Source organism: Oncorhynchus gorbuscha, unplaced genomic scaffold, assembly GCF_021184085.1.
Source record: "Oncorhynchus gorbuscha isolate QuinsamMale2020 ecotype Even-year unplaced genomic scaffold, OgorEven_v1.0 Un_scaffold_1304, whole genome shotgun sequence".
NCBI classification, from domain to species: domain Eukaryota; kingdom Metazoa; phylum Chordata; class Actinopteri; order Salmoniformes; family Salmonidae; genus Oncorhynchus; species Oncorhynchus gorbuscha.
The window spans coordinates 97501-115752 of NW_025746121.1; the positions used below are offsets into that span (position 1 = coordinate 97501).

Genomic DNA, 18252 nt, shown 5'->3' on the forward strand with positions numbered 1-18252 from the left:
TGGCCATCATTATGGGGGTTATATGGCCATCGTTATGGGGGTTACATGGCCATCATTATGGGGGTTATATGGTCATCATTATGGGGGTTATATGGCCATCATTATGGGGGTTTTATGGGGGTTATATGGCCATCATTATGGGGGTTATATGGGGGTTATATGGACATCATTATGGGGGTTATATGGCCATCATTATGGGGGTTATATGGGGGTTATATGACCATCATTATGGGGGTTATATGGGGGTTTTATGGGGGTTATATGGGGTTATATGACCATCCTTATGGGGGTTATATGGGGGTTATATGGCCATCATTATGGGGGTTTTATGGGGGTTATATGGCCATCATTATGGGGGTTATATGGGGGTTATATGGCCATCATTATGGGGGTTATATGGGGGTTATATGGCCATCATTATGGGGGTTATATGGGGGTTAAATGGTCATCATTATGGGGGTTATATGGCCATCATTATGGGGGTTATATGGCCATCATTATGGGGGTTATATGGCCATCATTATGGGGGTTATATGGTCATCATTATGGGGGTTATATGGTTATCATTATGGGGGTTATATGGGGGTTATATGGCCATCATTATGGGGGTTATATGGCCATCATTATGGGGGTTATATGACATCATTATGGGGTTATATGGACATCATTATGGGGGTTATATGACATCATTATGGGGGTTATATGGCCATCATTATGGGGGTTATATGTTCATTATTATGGGGGTTATATGGTCATCATTATGGGGGTTATATGGCCATAATTATGGGGGTTATATGGGGGTTATATGGCCATCATTATGGGGGTTATATGGGGGTTATATGGCCATCATTATGGGGGTTATATGGCCATCATTATGGGGGTTATATGGCCATCATTATGGGGGTTATATGGCCATCATTATGGGGGTTATATGGGGGGTTATATGGACATCATTATGGGGGTTATATGGGGGTTATATGGACATCATTATGGGGGTTATATGGGGGTTATATGGCCCTCATTATGGGGGTTATATGGCCATCATGGGGGTTATATGGCCATCATTATGGGGGTTATATGGCCATCATTATGGGGTTATATGGCCCTCATTATGGGGGTTATATGGACATCATTATGGGGGTTATATGGGGGTTATATGGTCATCATTATGGGGGTTATATGGTCATCATTATGGGGGTTATATGGCCATCATTATGGGGTTATATGGCCATCATTATGGGGGTTATATGGACATCATTATGGGGGTTATATGGGGGTTATATGGCCATCATTATGGGGGTTATATGGGGGTTATATGGTCATCATTATGGGGGTTATATGGGGGTTATATGGACATCATTATGGGGGTTATATGACCATCATTATGGGGGTTATATGGTCATCATTATGGGGGTTATATGGGGGTTACATGGCCATCATTATGGGGGTTATATGGTCATCATTATGGGGGTTATATTGCCATCATTATGAGGGTTTTATGGGGGTTATATGGCCATCATTATGGGGGTTATATGGGGGTTATATGGACATCATTATGGGGGTTATATGGGGGTTATATGGCCATCATTATGGGGGTTTTATGGGGGTTATATGGGGGTTATATGACCATCCTTATGGGGGTTATATGGCCATCATTATGGGGGTTTTATGGGGGTTATATGGCCATCATTATGGGGGTTATATGGGGGTTATATGGCCCTCATTATGGGGGTTATATGGGGGTTATATGGTCATCATTATGGGGGTTATATGGTCATCATTATGGGGGTTATATGGCCATCATTATGGGGGTTATATCGCCATCATTATGGGGGTTATATGGTCATCATTATGGGGGTTATATGGTTATCATTATGGGGGTTATATGGGGGTTATATGGTCATCATTATGGGGGTTATATGGCCATCATTATGGGGGTTATATGACATCATTATGGGGGTTATATGGACATCATTATGGGGGTTATATGGCCCTCATTATGGGGGTTATATGGCCATCATTATGGGGGTTATATGGTCATTATTATGGGGGTTATATGGTCATTATTATGGGGGTTATATGGTCATCATTATGGGGGTTATATGGCCATCATTATGGGGGTTATATGGGGGTTATATGGCCATCATTATGGGGGTTATATGGGGTTATATGGCCATCATTATGGGGGTTATATGGCCATCGTTATGGGGGTTATATGGTCATCGTGGTGATATATGGCCATCATTTTGGGGGTTATATGGACATCATTATGGGGGTTATATGGTCATCATTATGGGGGTTATATGGCCATCATTATGGGGGTTATATGGTCATCATTATGGGGGTTATATGGGGGTTATATGGCCATCATTATGGGGGTTATATGGCCATCATTATGGGGGTTATATGGACATCATTGTGGGGGTATATGGACATCATTGTGGGGGTATATGGACATCATTGTGGGGGTATATGGACATCATTGTGGTGGTATATGGACATCATTATGGGGGTTATATACATAATTCTCCCAGTTGTGACACACTGTTAAGATTCTTTGTATGGCACGCTCAAATCTCCCAGTCAATTAATCCCAACAAAATGATAGGTTGATCCCAATACAGTAGTACACATTACTATGGTCTGAACCCCGTAGTGCTCTCTGGTCTGAACCCCGTAGTGCTCTCTGGTCTGAACCCCGTAGTGCTCTCTGGTCTGAACCCCGTAGTGCTCTCTGGTCTGAACCCCGTAGTGCTCTCTGGTCTGAACCCCGTAGTGCTCTCTGGTCTGAACCCCGTAGTGCTCTCTGGTCTGAACCCCGTAGTGCTCTCTGGTCTGAACCCCGTAGTGCTCTCTGGTCTGAACCCCGTAGTGCTCTCTGGTCTGAACCCCGTAGTGCTCTCTGGTCTGAACCCCGTGGTGCTCTCTGGTCTGAACCCCGTAGTGCTCTCTGTAGTGTTCTCTGGTCTGAACCCCGTAGTGCTCTCTGGTCTGAACTCCGTAGTGCTCTCTGGTCTGAACCCTGTAGTGCTCTCTGTAGTGCTCTCTGGTCTGAACCCCGTGGTGCTCTCTGGTCTGAGCCCCGTGGTGCTCTCTGGTCTGAACCCCGTAGTGCTCTCTGTAGTGCTCTCTGGTCTGAACCCCGTAGTGCTCTCTGGTCTGAACCCCGTAGTGCTCTCTGGTGTGAACCCCGTAGTGCTCTCTGGTCTGAACCCAGTAGTGCTCTCTGGTCTGAACCCAGTAGTGCTCTCTGGTCTGAACCCAGTAGTGCTCTCTGGTCTGAACCCAGTAGTGCTCTCTGGTCTGAACCCCGTAGTGCTCTCTGGTCTGAACCCCGTAGTGCTCTCTGTAATGCTCTCTGGTCTGAACCCCGTAGTGCTCTCTGGTCTGAACCCAGTAGTGCTCTCTGGTCTGAACCCAGTAGTGCTCTCTGGTCTGAACCCAGTAGTGCTCTCTGGTCTGAACCCAGTAGTGCTCTCTGGTCTGAACCCAGTAGTGCTCTCTGGTCTGAACCCAGTAGTGCTTTCTGGTCTGAACCCAGTAGTGCTCTCTGGTCTAAACCCAGTAGTGCTCTTTGGTCTGAACCCAGTAGTGCTCTCTGGTCTGAACCCAGTAGTGCTCTCTGGTCTGAACCCAGTAGTGCTCTCTGGTCTAAACCCAGTAGTGCTCTCTGGTCTGAACCCAGTAGTGCTCTCTGTAGTGCTCTCTGGTCTGAACCCCGTAGTGCTCTCTGTAGTGCTCTCTGGTCTGAACCCCGTGGTGCTCTCTGGTCTGAACCCCGTAGTGCTCTCTGGTCTGAACCCCGTAGTGCTCTCTGGTCTGAACCCCGTAGTGCTCTCTGGTCTGAACCCCGTAGTGCTCTCTGGTCTGAACCCCATAGTGCGCTCTGTGAATGCTTGGTGGGGGCCTCTTCAACAGCTGCTTTGACAAACACAGACATTGCATCGTACACTGGCCAGATTGGTGTCAATAATGTCTGTGTGTCGCTCTCTTTCTCAGGTTTGGGCCGTTCCAGGGAAGTATGCTTTAATGGGAGCTGCAGCACAACTGGGTGAGTGTCATTCCTGGGGTCCTTCCTCTGGTGTAGAGATGTCACTCTGACTGTTTACCTGATAGTGTCATTCCTGGGGTCCTTCCTCTGGTGTAGAGATGTCACTCTGACTGTTTACCTGATAGTGTCATTCCTGGGGTCCTTCCTCTGGTGTAGAGATGTCACACTGACTGTTTACCTGATAGTGTCATTCCTGGGGTCCTTCCTCTGGTGTAGAGATGTCACACTGACTGTTTACCTGATAGTGTCATTCCTGGGGTCCTTCCTCTGGTGTAGAGATGTCACACTGACTGTTTACCTGATAGTGTCATTCCTGGGGTCCTTCCTCTGGTGTAGAGATGTCACACTGACTGTTTACCTGATAGTGTCATTCCTCTGGTGTAGAGATGTCACACTGACTGTTTACCTGATAGTATAAGTCGCTCTGGATAAGAGCGTCTGCTAAATGACTTAAATGTAAATGTAAATTTATCTTAATGCATTTTAATGTAATAATGCAATACCTTCTGGGCCACATCCTGACTGATGGCATGCTGTCAATTACCTTCTGGGCCACATCCTGACTGATGGCATGCTGTCAATTACCTTCTGGACCACATCCTGACTGATGGCATGCTGTCAATTACCTTCTGGGCCACATCCTGACTGATGGCATGCTGTCAATTACCTTCTGGGCCACATCCTGACTGATGGCATGCTGTCAATTACCTTCTGGGCCACATCCTGACTGATGGCATGCTGTCAATTAACTTCTGGGCCACATCCTGACTGATGGCATGCTGTCAATTACCTTCTGGGCCACATCCTGACTGATGGCATGCTGTCAATTACCTTCTGGGCCACATCCTGACTGATGGCATGCTGTCAATTAACTTCTGGGCCACATCCTGACTGATGGCATGCTGTCAATTACCTTCTGGGCCACATCCTGACTGATGGCATGTTGTCAATTACCTTCTGGGCCACATCCTGACTGATGGCATGTTGTCAATTACCTTCTGGGCCACATCCTGACTGATGGCATGCTGTCAATTAACTTCTGGGCCACATCCTGACTGATGGCATGCAGTCAATTAACTTCTGGGCCACATCCTGACTGATGGCATGCTGTCAATTACCTTCTGGGCCACATCCTGACTGATGGCATGCTGTCAATTACCTTCTGGGCCTCATCCTGACTGATGGCATGCTGTCAATTACCTTCTGGGCCACATCCTGACTGATGGCATGCTGTCAATTACCTTCTGGGCCACATCCTGACTGATGGCATGCTGTCAATTACCTTCTGGGCCACATCCTGACTGATGGCATGCTGTCAATTAACTTCTGGGCCACATCCTGACTGATGGCATGCTGTCAATTACCTTCTGGGCCACATCCTGACTGATGGCATGCTGTCAATTACCTTCTGGGCCACATCCTGACTGATGGCATGTTGTCAATTACCTTCTGGGCCACATCCTGACTGATGGCATGCTGTCAATTAACTTCTGGGCCACATCCTGACTGATGGCATGCTGTCAATTAACTTCTGGGCCACATCCTGACTGATGGCATGCTGTCAATTACCTTCTGGGCCACATCCTGACTGATGGCATGCTGTCAATTACCTTCTGGGCCACATCCTGACTGATGGCATGCTGTCAATTAACTTCTGGGCCACATCCTGACTGATGGTATGCTGTCAATTACCTTCTGGGCCACATCCTGACTGATGGCAGCCCATTCTTGCATCATCAATGCTTGGAGTTTGTCAGAATTTGTCTGTTTTTGTTTGTCTCCCTTGGCTGAGAAGCAACCCCACACATGAATGGTCTCAGGATGCTTTACGGTTGGCATGACACAGGACTGATGGTAGCGCTCACCTTGTCTTCTCCTCAGAGAAGCAACCCCACACATGAATGGTCTCAGGATGCTTTACTGTTGGCATGACACAGGACTGATGGTAGCGCTCACCTTGTCTTCTCCTCAGAGAAGCAACCCCACACATGAATGGTCTCAGGATGCTTTACTGTTGGCATGACACAGGACTGATGGTAGCGCTCACCTTGTCTTCTCTGGACAAGTTTTTTCAGAAAAGGGATTCATCAGAGAAAATGACTTTACCCCAGTCCTCAGCAGTCCAATCCCTGTACCTTTTGCAGAATATCAGTCTGTCCCTGATGTTTTTCCTGGAGAGAAGTGGCTTCTTTGCTGCCCTTCTTGACACCAGGCCATCCTCCAAAAGACTTAGCCTCACTGTGCTTGCAGATGCACTCACACCTGCCTGCTGCCACTTTAGGAGACGGTCCTGGTGCTTGCTGGACTTTCTTGGGCTCCCTGAAGCCTTCTTCACAACAATCGAAAAATGCTTGATTTAGGTGCAATCTTACTGGCAGCAATATCCTTGCCTGTGAAGCCCTTTTTGTGCAAAGCAATGATGACAGCACTTGTTTCCTTGCAGGTAACCATGGTTGACAGAGGCAGAACAATGATTCCAAGCACCACCCTTCTTTTGAAGCTTCCAGTCTGTTATTCGAACTCAATCAGCATGACGGAGTGATCTCCAGCCTTGTCCTCGTCAACACTCACACCTGTGTTAACGAGAGAATCACTGACATGATGTCAGCTGGTCCTTTTGTGGCAGGGCTGAAATCCAGTGGAAATGTTTTTTTGGGGGGTGGATTCAGTTCATTTGCATGGCAAAGAGGGACTTTGCAATTAATTGCAATTCATCTGGTGACTCTTCATCACATTCTGGAGTATATGCAAATTGCCATCATACAAACTGAGGCAGAAGACTTTGCGAAAATTAATATTTGTGTCATTCTCAAAACTTTTGGCCACAACTGTACATTCTGTATTAAAAATAAGTAATGTAATGTCTCGTCCTCTCCTCTAGGGGGCATCGTGAGGATGACTCTCAGTTTAACAGTCATCATGGTGGAAGCAACAGGAAACGTGACATACGGTCTCCCCATCATGTTGGTGCTGCTGACGGCCAAGGTCGTAGGGGACTACTTTGTGGAGGTGAGTCTGAGGCACATATAATGTATACTATACTGACTTAATGAGGCCATCCGTAGTGGACCAAAAACAAGGCTCCCCCGTCACTGTCTTGGCTTGAAGACATGTTACCACTGTTAAACTCATAGACGCAACTGTCGATGCAAGGAGTGACCCTCCACAGATATCAACATGATCGTTTGAACCATATGTAGAGGATGGGGGCGGCAGGGTAGCCTAGTGGTTAGAGTGTAGAGGCGGCAGGTAGCCTAGTGGTTAGAGTGTAGAGGTGGCAGGGTAGCCTAGTGGTTAGAGTGTAGAGGTGGCAGGTAGCCTAGTGGTTAGAGTGTAGAGGTGGCAGGGTAGCCTAGTGGTTAGAGTGTAGAGGTGGCAGGTAGCCTAGTGGTTAGAGTGTAGAGGTGGCAGGGTAGTCTAGTGGTTAGAGTGTAGAGGCGGCAGGTAGCCTAGTGGTTAGAGTGTAGAGGTGGCAGGGTAGCCTAGTGGTTAGAGTGTAGAGGCGGCAGGTAGCCTAGTGGTTAGAGTGTAGAGGTGGCAGGGTAGCCTAGTGGTTAGAGTGTAGAGGTGGCAGGGTAGCCTAGTGGTTAGAGTGTAGAGGAGGTAGGTAGCCTAGTGGTTAGAGTGTAGAGGTGGCAGGTAGCCTAGTGGTTAGAGTGTAGAGGAGGTAGGTAGCCTAGTGGTTAGAGTGTAGAGGTGGCAGGTAGCCTAGTGGTTAGAGCGTTGGACTAGTAACCGGAAGGTTGCAAGTTCAAACCCCCGAGCTGACAAGGTACTAAGCTGTCGTTCTGCCCCTGAACAGGCAGTTAACCCACTGTTCCCAGGCCGTCATTGAAAATAAGAATTTGTTCTTAACTGACTTGCCTGGTTAAATAAAGGTAAAATAAAAATTTTAAAAATGTACAATGTTTATGTTTACAGATATTACACGACTGTAGCTTATCCTTTGGTTCTGAATGGGGTTACAACAGTTCAATTAATATCAGCTCATGATGTAAGTTATTTTCTAGAACAATCAATAAGTATTTATTATTGGTCTATAAATCCCAGAATGGATGTAGCGACTGTGGATTTACGTTAATGGCAATATCCTGTCAACCCAAGGGTGGGGCCAAACTCCTCCGTTGTCTTGGTGACGTAGCTACCAATCCTATCAATGAAGAGGGTTGAAGGGTGGGGCCAAACTCCTCCGTTGTCTTGGTGACGTAGCTACCAATCCTATCAATGAAGAGGGTTGAAGGGTGGGGCCAAACTCCTCCGTTGTCTTGGTGATGTAGCTACCAATCCTATCAATGAAGAGGGTTGAAGGGTGGGGCCAAACTCATCCGTTGTCTTGGTGACGTAGCTACCAATCCTATCAATGAAGAGGGTTGAAGGGTGGGGCCAAACTCCTCCGTTGTCTTGGTGACGTAGCTACCAATCCTAACAATGAAGAGGGTTGAAGGGTGGGGCCAAACTCCTCCGTTGTCTTGGTGACGTAGCTACCAATCCTATCAATGAAGAGGGTTGAAGGGTGGGGCCAAACTCCTCCGTTGTCTTGGTGACGTAGCTACCAATCCTATCAATGAAGAGGGTTGAAGGGTGGGGCCAAACTCCTCCGTTGTCTTGGTGACGTAGCTACCAATCCTATCAATGAAGAGGGTTGAAGGGTGGGGCCAAACTCCTCCGTTGTCTTGGTGACGTAGCTACCAATCCTATCAATGAAGAGGGTTGAAGGGTGGGGCCAAACTCATCCGTTGTCTTGGTGACGTAGCTACCAATCCTATCAATGAAGAGGGTTGAAGGGTGGGGCCAAACTCCTCCGTTGTCTTGGTGACGTAGCTACCAATCCTAACAATGAAGAGGGTTGAAGGGTGGGGCCAAACTCCTCCGTTGTCTTGTGTAACGTAGCTACCAATCCTATCAATGAAGAGGGTTGAAGGGTGGGGCCAAACTCCTCCGTTGTCTTGGTGACGTAGCTACCAATCCTATCAATGAAGAGGGTTGAAGGGTGGGGCCCAACTCCTCCGTTGTCTTGGTGACGTAGCTACCAATCCTGTCAATGAAGAGAGTTGAAGGGTGGGGCCAAACTCCTCCGTTGTCTTGGTGACGTAGCTACCAATCCTATCAATGAAGAGGGTTGAAGGGTGGGGCCAAACTCCTCCGTTGTCTTGGTGACGTAGCTACCAATCCTATCAATGAAGAGGGTTGAAGGGTGGGGCCAAACTCCTCCGTTGTCTTGGTGACGTAGCTACCAATCCTATCAATGAAGAGGGTTGAAGGGTGGGGCTGTGGGAATCCATCTGGTGTGAGGTTCAGTGTGTGACAGTGCCCTGCCCAACTCCTCCGTTGTCTTGGTGACGTAGCTACCAATCCTATCAATGAAGAGGGTTGAAGGGTGGGGCCAAACTCCTCCGTTGTCTTGGTGACGCAGCTACCAATCCTATCAATGAAGAGGGTTGAAGGGTGGGGCCAAACTCCTCCGTTGTCTTGGTGACGTAGCTACCAATCCTGTCAATGAAGAGAGTTGAAGGGTGGGGCCAAACTCCTCCGTTGTCTTGGTGACGTAGCTACCAATCCTATCAATGAAGAGGGTTGAAGGGTGGGGCCCAACTCCTCCGTTGTCTTGGTGACGTAGCTACCAATCCTAACAATGAAGAGGGTTGAAGGGTGGGGCCAAACTCCTCCGTTGTCTTGGTGACGTAGCTACCACGTAGTAGCAGCCTGAAGCTCTCCATGCACACGCACTGAGACTGTGGGAGACTGTGGGAGACTGGGAGAGTGCCCTGCCCACTGAGACTGTGGGAGACTGTGGGACAGTGCCCTGCCCACTGAGACTGTGGGAGACTGTGTGAGACTGTGGGACAGTGCCCTGCCCACCGAGACTGTGAGACTGTGGGACAGTGCCCTGCCCACTGAGACTGTGTGAGAGTGTGTGACAGTGCCCTGCCCACTGAGACTGTGACAGTGCCCTGCCCACTGAGACTGTGACAGTGCCCTGCCCACTGAGACTGTGTGACAGTGCCCTGCCCACTGAGACTGTGTGACAGTGCCCTGCCCACTGAGACTGCGTTAGACTGTGTGAGAGTGCCCTTCCCACTGAGACTGTGTGAGACTGCCCTGCCCACTGAGACTGTGGGAGACTGTGGGAGACTGGGAGACTGTGAGAGTGTGTGACAGTGCCCTGCCCACTGAGACTGTGTGAGACTGTGTGAGACTGCCCTGCCCACTGAGACTGTGTGAGTGTGTGACAGTGCCCTGCCCACTGAGACTGTGTGAGAGTGTGTGACAGTGCCCTGCCCACTGAGACTGTGGGAGACTGTGGGAGACTGCCCTGCCCACTGAGACTGTGGGAGACTGTGTGACAGTGCCCTGCGCACTGAGACTGTGTGAGAGTGCCCTGCGCACTGAGACTGTGTGAGAGTGAAGTGTTGCATCTCAGTATCTGTGGTGTTGCTCGTGGCAACGGAAGTCTCAGTTGAATGTTTGTTGTTCTGAGGTTCAGTCTGTGTAGTAATCCATCTGGTTGTTCTGAGGATCAGTCTGTGTAGTAATCCATCTGGTTGTTCCTCAGGGTCGTTCTGAGGTTCAGTCTGTGTAGTGATCCATCTGGTTGTTCTGAGGATCAGTCTGTGTAGTAATCCATCTGGTTGTTCCTCAGGGTCGTTCTGAGGTTCAGTCTGTGTAGTGATCCATCTGGTTGTTCTGAGGATCAGTCTGTGTAGTGATCCATCTGGTTGTTCTGAGGTTCAGTCTGTGTAGTAATCCATCTGGTTGTTCTGAGGATCAGTCTGTGTAGTAATCCATCTGGTTGTTCTGAGGATCAGTCTGTGTAGTAATCCATCTGGTCGTTCTGAGGTTCAGTCTGTGTAGTAATCCATCTGGTTGTTCCTCAGGGTTGTTCTGAGGTTCAGTCTGTGTAGTAATCCATCTGGTCGTTCTGAGGTTCAGTCTGTGTAGTAATCCATCTGGTTGTTCTGAGGTTCAGTCTGTGTAGTAATCCATCTGGTCGTTCTGAGGTTCAGTCTGTGTAGTAATCCGTCTGTGTAGTAATCCATCTGGTTGTTCCTCAGGGTCGTTCTGAGGTTCAGTCTGTGTAGTAATCCATCTGGTTGTTCTCTGAGGTTCAGTCTGTGTAGTAATCCATCTGGTTGTTCCTCAGGGTCGTTCTGAGGTTCAGTCTGTGTAGTAATCCATCTGGTTGTTCTGAGGTTCAGTCTGTGTAGTAATCCATCTGGTTGTTCCTCAGGGTCGTTCTGAGGTTCAGTCTGTGTAGTAATCCATCTGGTTGTTCTGAGGTTCAGTCTGTGTAGTAATCCATCTGGTTGTTCTGAGGTTCAGTCTGTGTAGTAATCCATCTGGTTGTTCTGAGGTTCAGTCTGTGTAGTAATCCATCTGGTCGTTCTGAGGTTCAGTCTGTGTAGTAATCCATCTGGTTGTTCCTCAGGGTCGTTCTGAGGTTCAGTCTGTGTAGTAATCCATCTGGTTGTTCTGAGGATCAGTCTGTGTAGTAATCCATCTGGTTGTTCTGAGGATCAGTCTGTGTAGTAATCCATCTGGTCGTTCTGAGGATCAGTCTGTGTAGTAATCCATCTGGTTGTTCTGAGGTTCAGTCTGTGTAGTAATCCATCTGGTTGTTCCTCAGGGTCTGTATGACATCCACATCAAGCTGCAGAGTGTTCCCTTCCTGCACTTGGAGGCCCCTGCCACCTCCCACTGGTTAACAGCTAGGTAAGCCACTCTCATTGGCCGACTGCTGAGTAAGCCCTTCTCCTATTGGCTTACTGGCCGATGAGCCCGTTTCCCATTGGCTTAACTACCAGTTGACCCTCTGACCTCACTACTCTCCTTTTCTCTCTCTCTAAATCTCCCCTCTCTCTCTAAATCTCCCCTTCTCTCTCTAAATCTCCCCTCTCTCTCTAAATCTCCCCCTCTCTCTCTAAATCTCCCCTTCTCTCTCTAAATCTCCCCTTCTCTCTCTAAATCTCCCCTCTCTCTCTAAATCTCCCCTCTCTCTCTAAATCTCCCCTTCTCTCTCTAAATCTCCCCCTCTCTCTCTAAATCTCCCCTTCTCTCTCTAAATCTCCCTTCTCTCTCTAAATCTCCCCCTCTAAATCTCCCCCTCTCTCTCTAAATCTCCCCCTCTCTCTTTAAATCTCTCCCCCTCTCTCTAAATCTCTCCCCTCTCTCTCTAAATCTCTCCCCCTCTCTCTCTAAATCTCTCCCTCCATCTCTCTCTCCATATGGCCCTCTCTCTCTAAATCTCTCCCCCTCTCTCTCTAAATCTCTCCCCCTCTCTCTCTCCATCTGGCCCTCCCTCCATCCTTCCTCTGTCTCAGGGAGGTGATGGGTGCCCCAGTCACCTGTTTTAACCGTATAGAAAAGGTTGGCACCATCGTGGACGTCCTTAGCAACACCTCCACCAATCACAACGGCTTCCCTGTCGTCGTGCCGGTCGCCGCTGGCGATGATGTATGGAAAGCTCCGCCCACAGGCCATTAATTTCTTATAGTTGAGCTTGACTTCTAATTGGCTGAGAAAGTTGATTATCTCTGAGCAGTCTATGACTCCTCCTTCTTTCATTCATTCCTGCTTTCTGTCTTCTCTTTCACTCATCCCTTCATCCTCTCCTCAGCTGGGGAAGATCTGTGGACTCATCCTTCGTTCTCAGCTCATTGTTCTGCTCAAACACAAGGTGAGAGAAGCTGTAGGTGTCTGTCCTGTCTCTGTCTGTCCTGTCTCTCTGTATTAATCTCTCTCTCACATTCTCTTCCCCCCGGTCTCTGTCTCTCTCTTTCCTCTCTCGTCTCTCTCTCTCTCTCTCTCTCTCTCTCTCTCTCTCTCTCTCTCTCTCTCTCTCTCTCTCATCTCTCTCTCTGTCTCTCTCTGTCTCTCTCTTTCTCGTCTCTCTCTCTCGTCTCTCTCTCTCGTCTCTCTCTCTCGGTCTCTCTCTCTCTCCTCTGTCTCTGTCCAGGTGTTTGTAGAGCTGGCTCGGTCCAGGTTGACCCAGAGGAAGCTACAGCTGAAGGACTTTAGGGATGCCTACCCCCGCTTCCCCCCCATCCAGAGTATCCACGTCTCCCAGGATGAGAGGGAGTGCATGATGGACCTGACAGAGTTCATGAACCCTACACCCTACACCGTACCACAGGTATATACTGTGCCTTCAGAAAGGACTCCTTGGTGAATTCCACATTTTGTTGTTACACACAATATCCCATAAATACAAAGTGAAAACTACAATGTTTTCTCCTGTCACAGCCATTAAACTCTGTAACTGTTTTAAAGCCACCATTGGCCTCATGGTGACATCACTGAGTGGTTTCCTTCCTCTCTGGCAACTGAGTTAGAAAGGACGCCTGTATCTTTGTAGTTTCTGGGTGTATTGATACACCATTCAAAGTGTGATTAATAACTTCACCATGTTCAAAGGGATATTCAATGTCTGCTTTTTAAACGTTGACCCATCTAGGGGTTGTGGGGTAACACATTTAGAAAGTAACCTAGCAACCTTGTCGACCAATAGGAGCCCTTTGTGAGGCAGTGGAAAACCTCCCTGGTCTTTATGGTTGAATCTGTGTTTGTAATTCACTGAGGGACCTTACAGGGACCACACACACGCAGAGTACACATCCCCTCTCACTCTCTCTCTCTCTCTCTCTCTCTCTCTCTCTCTCTCTCTCTCTCTCTCTCTCTGTCTCTGTCTCTGTCTCTCTCTGTCTCTGTCTCTCTGTCTCTGTCTCTCTGTCTCTGTCTCTGTCTCTCTCTCTCTCTCTCCTCTCTCTCTCTCTCTCTCTCTCTCCCCCTACAGGAGACGTCTCTTCCTCGTGTGTTTAAGTTGTTCAGAGCTCTGGGTCTCAGGCACCTGGTGGTAGTGGACAGCGAGAACAGGGTGAGTTACTGTGTGTGTGTGTACACCTACAGTACTGTGTGTGTGTGTACCCCTACAGTACTGTGTGTGTGTGTGTGTGTGTGTGTACCCCTATGGTACTGTGAGTGTGTGTGTGTGTGTGTACCCCTATGGTACTGTGAGTGTGTGTGTGTGTGTACACCTACAGTACTGTGTGTGTGTGTGTACCCCTACAGTACTGTGTGTGTGTGTGTGTGTGTGTGTGTGTGTGTGTGTGTGTGTGTGTGTGTGTGTGTGTGTGTGTGTGTGTGTGTGTGTGTGTGTGTGTGTGTGTGTGTGTGTGTGTGTGTGTGTGTGTGTGTGTGTACCTACAGTACTGTGTGTGTGTACACCTACAGTACTGTGTGTGTGTACACCTACAGTACTGTGTGTGTGTACACCTACAGTACTGTGTGTGTGTACACCTACAGTACTGTGTGTGTGTACACCTACAGTACTGTGTGTGTGTACACCTACAGTACTGTGTGTGTGTGTACACCTACAGTACTGTGTGTGTGTGTACACCTACAGTACTGTGTGTGTGTGTACACCTACAGTACTGTGTGTGTGTGTACCCCTACGGTACTGCGTGTGTGTGATAATATATGTATATATATGAGCTGGTGTGTACCCCTACGGTACTGTGTGATAATATATGTATATATATGAGCTGGTGTGTACCCCTACGGTACTGTGTGATAATATATGTATATATATGAGCTGGTGTGTACCCCTACGGTACTGTGTGATAATATATGTATATATATGAGCTGGTGTGTACCCCTACGGTACTGTGTGATAATATATGTATATATATGAGCTGGTGTGTACCCCTACGGTACTGTGTGATAATATATGTATATATATGAGCTGGTGTGTACCCCTACGGTACTGTGTGATAATATATGTATATATATGAGCTGGTGTGTTTAGGTTCAACTATATAGATGTTCTATGTGTTATTAGCATATATTCAATATTTTGTTCAGAATAAATTTTTCTACAAATGATGTCCTATTCCCTATATAGTGTCCTTAAACCACCTGGGACCAGTCCCTGTTCTCTAATGATAATGTATTATTCCCTATATAGTGTCCATAAACCACCTGGGACCAGTCCCTGTTCTCTAATGATAATGATAATGTATTATTCCCTATATAGTGTCCTTAAACCACCTGGGACCAGTCCCTGTTCTCTAATGATAATGATAATGTATTATTCCCTATATAGTGTCCTTAAACCACCTGGGACCAGTCCCTGTTCTCTAATGATAATGTATTATTCCCTATATAGTGTCCTTAAACCACCTGGGACCAGTCCCTGTTCTCTAATGATAATGTAGTATTCCCTATATAGTGTCCTTAAACCACCTGGGACCAGTCCCTGTTCTCTAATGATAATGTAGTATTCCCTATATAGTGTCCTTAAACCACCTGGGACCAGGCCCTGTTCTCTAATGATGATGTATTATTCCCTATATAGTGTCCTTAAACCACCTGGGACCAGTCCCTGTTCTCTAATGATAATGTAGTATTCCCTATATAGTGTCCTTAAACCACCTGGGACCAGTCCCTGTTCTCTAATGATAATGTAGTATTCCCTATATAGTGTCCTTAAACCACCTGGGACCAGTCCCTGTTCTCTAATGATAATGTAGTATTCCCTATATAGTGTCCTTAAACCACCTGGGACCAGTCCCTGTTCTCTAATGACAATGTAGTATTCCCTATATAGTGTCCTTAAACCACCTGGGACCAGTCCCTGTTCTCTAATGATGATGATAATGTAGTATTCCCTATATAGTGTCCTTAAACCACCTGGGACCAGTCCCTGTTCTCTAATGATAATGTATTATTCCCTATATAGTGTCCTTAAACCACCTGGGACCAGTCCCTGTTCTCTAATGATAATGTAGTATTCCCTATATAGTGTCCTTAAACCACCTGGGACCAGTCCCTGTTCTCTAATGATAATGTAGTATTCCCTATATAGTGTCCTTAAACCACCTGGGACCAGTCCCTGTTCTCTAGTGATAATGTAGTATTCCCTATATAGTGTCCTTAAACCACCTGGGACCAGTCCCCTGTTCTCTGGGACCAGTCCCTGTTAATGTAGTATTCCCTATATAGTGTCCTTAAACCACCTGGGACCAGTCCCTGTTCTCTAATGATAATGTAGTATTCCCTATATAGTGTCCTTAAACCACCTGGGACCAGTCCCTGTTCTCTAATGATAATAGTTATAACCTGTCTCTACTCTCTATAGGTTGTAGTTATAACCTGTCTCTTCTCTCTATAGGTTGTAGTTATAACCTGTCTCTTCTCTCTATAGGTTGTAGTTATAACCTGTCTCTACTCTCTATAGGTTGTAGTTATAACCTGTCTCTACTCTCTATAGGTTGTAGGTCTGGTATAACCTGTCTCTACTCTCTATAGGTTGTAGTTATAACCTGTCTCTACTCTCTATAGGTTGTAGTTATAACCTGTCTTTACTCTCTATAGGTTGTAGTTATAACCTGTCTCTTCTCTCTATAGGTTGTAGTTATAACCTGTCTCTTCTCTCTATAGGTTGTAGTTATAACCTGTCTCTACTCTCTATAGGTTGTAGTTATAACCTGTCTCTACTCTCTATAGGTTGTAGTTATAACCTGTCTCTACTCTCTATAGGTTGTAGTTATAACCTGTCTCTTCTCTCTATAGGTTGTAGTTATAACCTGTCTCTACTCTCTATAGGTTGTAGTTATAACCTGTCTCTACTCTCTATAGGTTGTAGTTATAACCTGTCTCTTCTCTCTATAGGTTGTAGTTATAACCTGTCTCTTCTCTCTATAGGTTGTAGTTATAACCTGTCTCTACTCTCTATAGGTTGTAGTTATAACCTGTCTCTACTCTCTATAGGTTGTAGTTATAACCTGTCTCTACTCTCTATAGGTTGTAGTTATAACCTGTCTCTACTCTCTATAGGTTGTAGTTATAACCTGTCTCTACTCTCTATAGGTTGTAGGTATAACCTGTCTCTACTCTCTATAGGTTGTAGTTATAACCTGTCTCTACTCTCTATAGGTTGTAGATATAACCTGTCTCTTCTCTCTATAGGTTGTAGTTATAACCTGTCTCTACTCTCTATAGGTTGTAGTTATAACCTGTCTCTTCTCTCTATAGGTTGTAGGTATAACCTGTCTCTACTCTCTATAGGTTGTAGTTATAACCTGTCTCTTCTCTCTATAGGTTGTAGTTATAACCTGTCTCTACTCTCTATAGGTTGTAGTTATAACCTGTCTCTACTCTCTATAGGTTGTAGTTATAACCTGTCTCTTCTCTCTATAGGTTGTAGTTATAACCTGTCTCTACTCTCTATAGGTTGTAGTTATAACCTGTCTCTACTCTCTATAGGTTGTAGTTATAACCTGTCTCTTCTCTCTATAGGTTGTAGTTATAACCTGTCTCTACTCTCTATAGGTTGTAGATATAACCTGTCTCTACTCTCTATAGGTTGTAGATATAACCTGTCTCTACTCTCTATAGGTTGTAGGTCTGGTGACCAGGAAGGACTTGGCTCGCTACCACCTGGGGAAACACGGACTGGAGGAGATGCAACTGGCTCAGACATGAGCACATCCTACTATCATTACTACCACACACACACACACACACACACACACACACACACACACACACACACACACACACACACACACACACACACACACACACACACACACACACACACACACACACACACACACACGACCGAGAGACTACACTGGTCACCTGTTGCCTAGTTACCTGTGAGACCCCCCAATCTATGCATTCTGATACTCCCGGGGTTAGAGGTCAGGGGTCCTTGTCAATCACCGATGCCAAAACAGTCCGTCTGACTTTCACCATAACAGCATAACAACTACAGCCTCTCGCTCTCGCTCTCTCGCCCTCTCTCTCTTGCCCTCTCTCTCTCGCTCTCTCTCTCTCTCTCGCCCTCTCTCTCTCTCTCTCTCTCTCTCTCTCTCTCGCCCTCTCTCTCTCTCTCTCTCTCTCACTCTCTCTCTCTCTCGCCTCTCTCTCTCTCTCTCTTCTCTCTCTCTCTCTCTCTCTCTCTCTCTCTCTCTCTCTCTCTCTCTCTCTCTCTCTCTCTCTCTCTCTCTCTCTCTCTCTCTCGTCCTCTCTCTCTCGCCCTCTCTCTCTCTCTCTCTCTCTCGCCCTCTCTCTCTCTCGCCCTCTCTCTCTCTCGCCCTCTCTCTCTCTGTCTCTTTCTCTCTCTGTCTCTCTCTCTCTCTCTCTCTCGCTCTCTCTCTCTCTCTCCCTCTCTGTCTCTCTCTCTCTCTCTCTGTCTCTGT

The 18252-nt window shown here is 47.0% G+C and overlaps 1 pseudogene; it reads left to right on the forward strand.

Moving 5' to 3' along the window:
- The window catches only part of LOC124022134, an 87556-nt pseudogene extending 69622 nt beyond the window's left edge, over positions 1-17934 (forward strand).
- Positions 17935-18252: the final 318 nt, after the last annotated feature.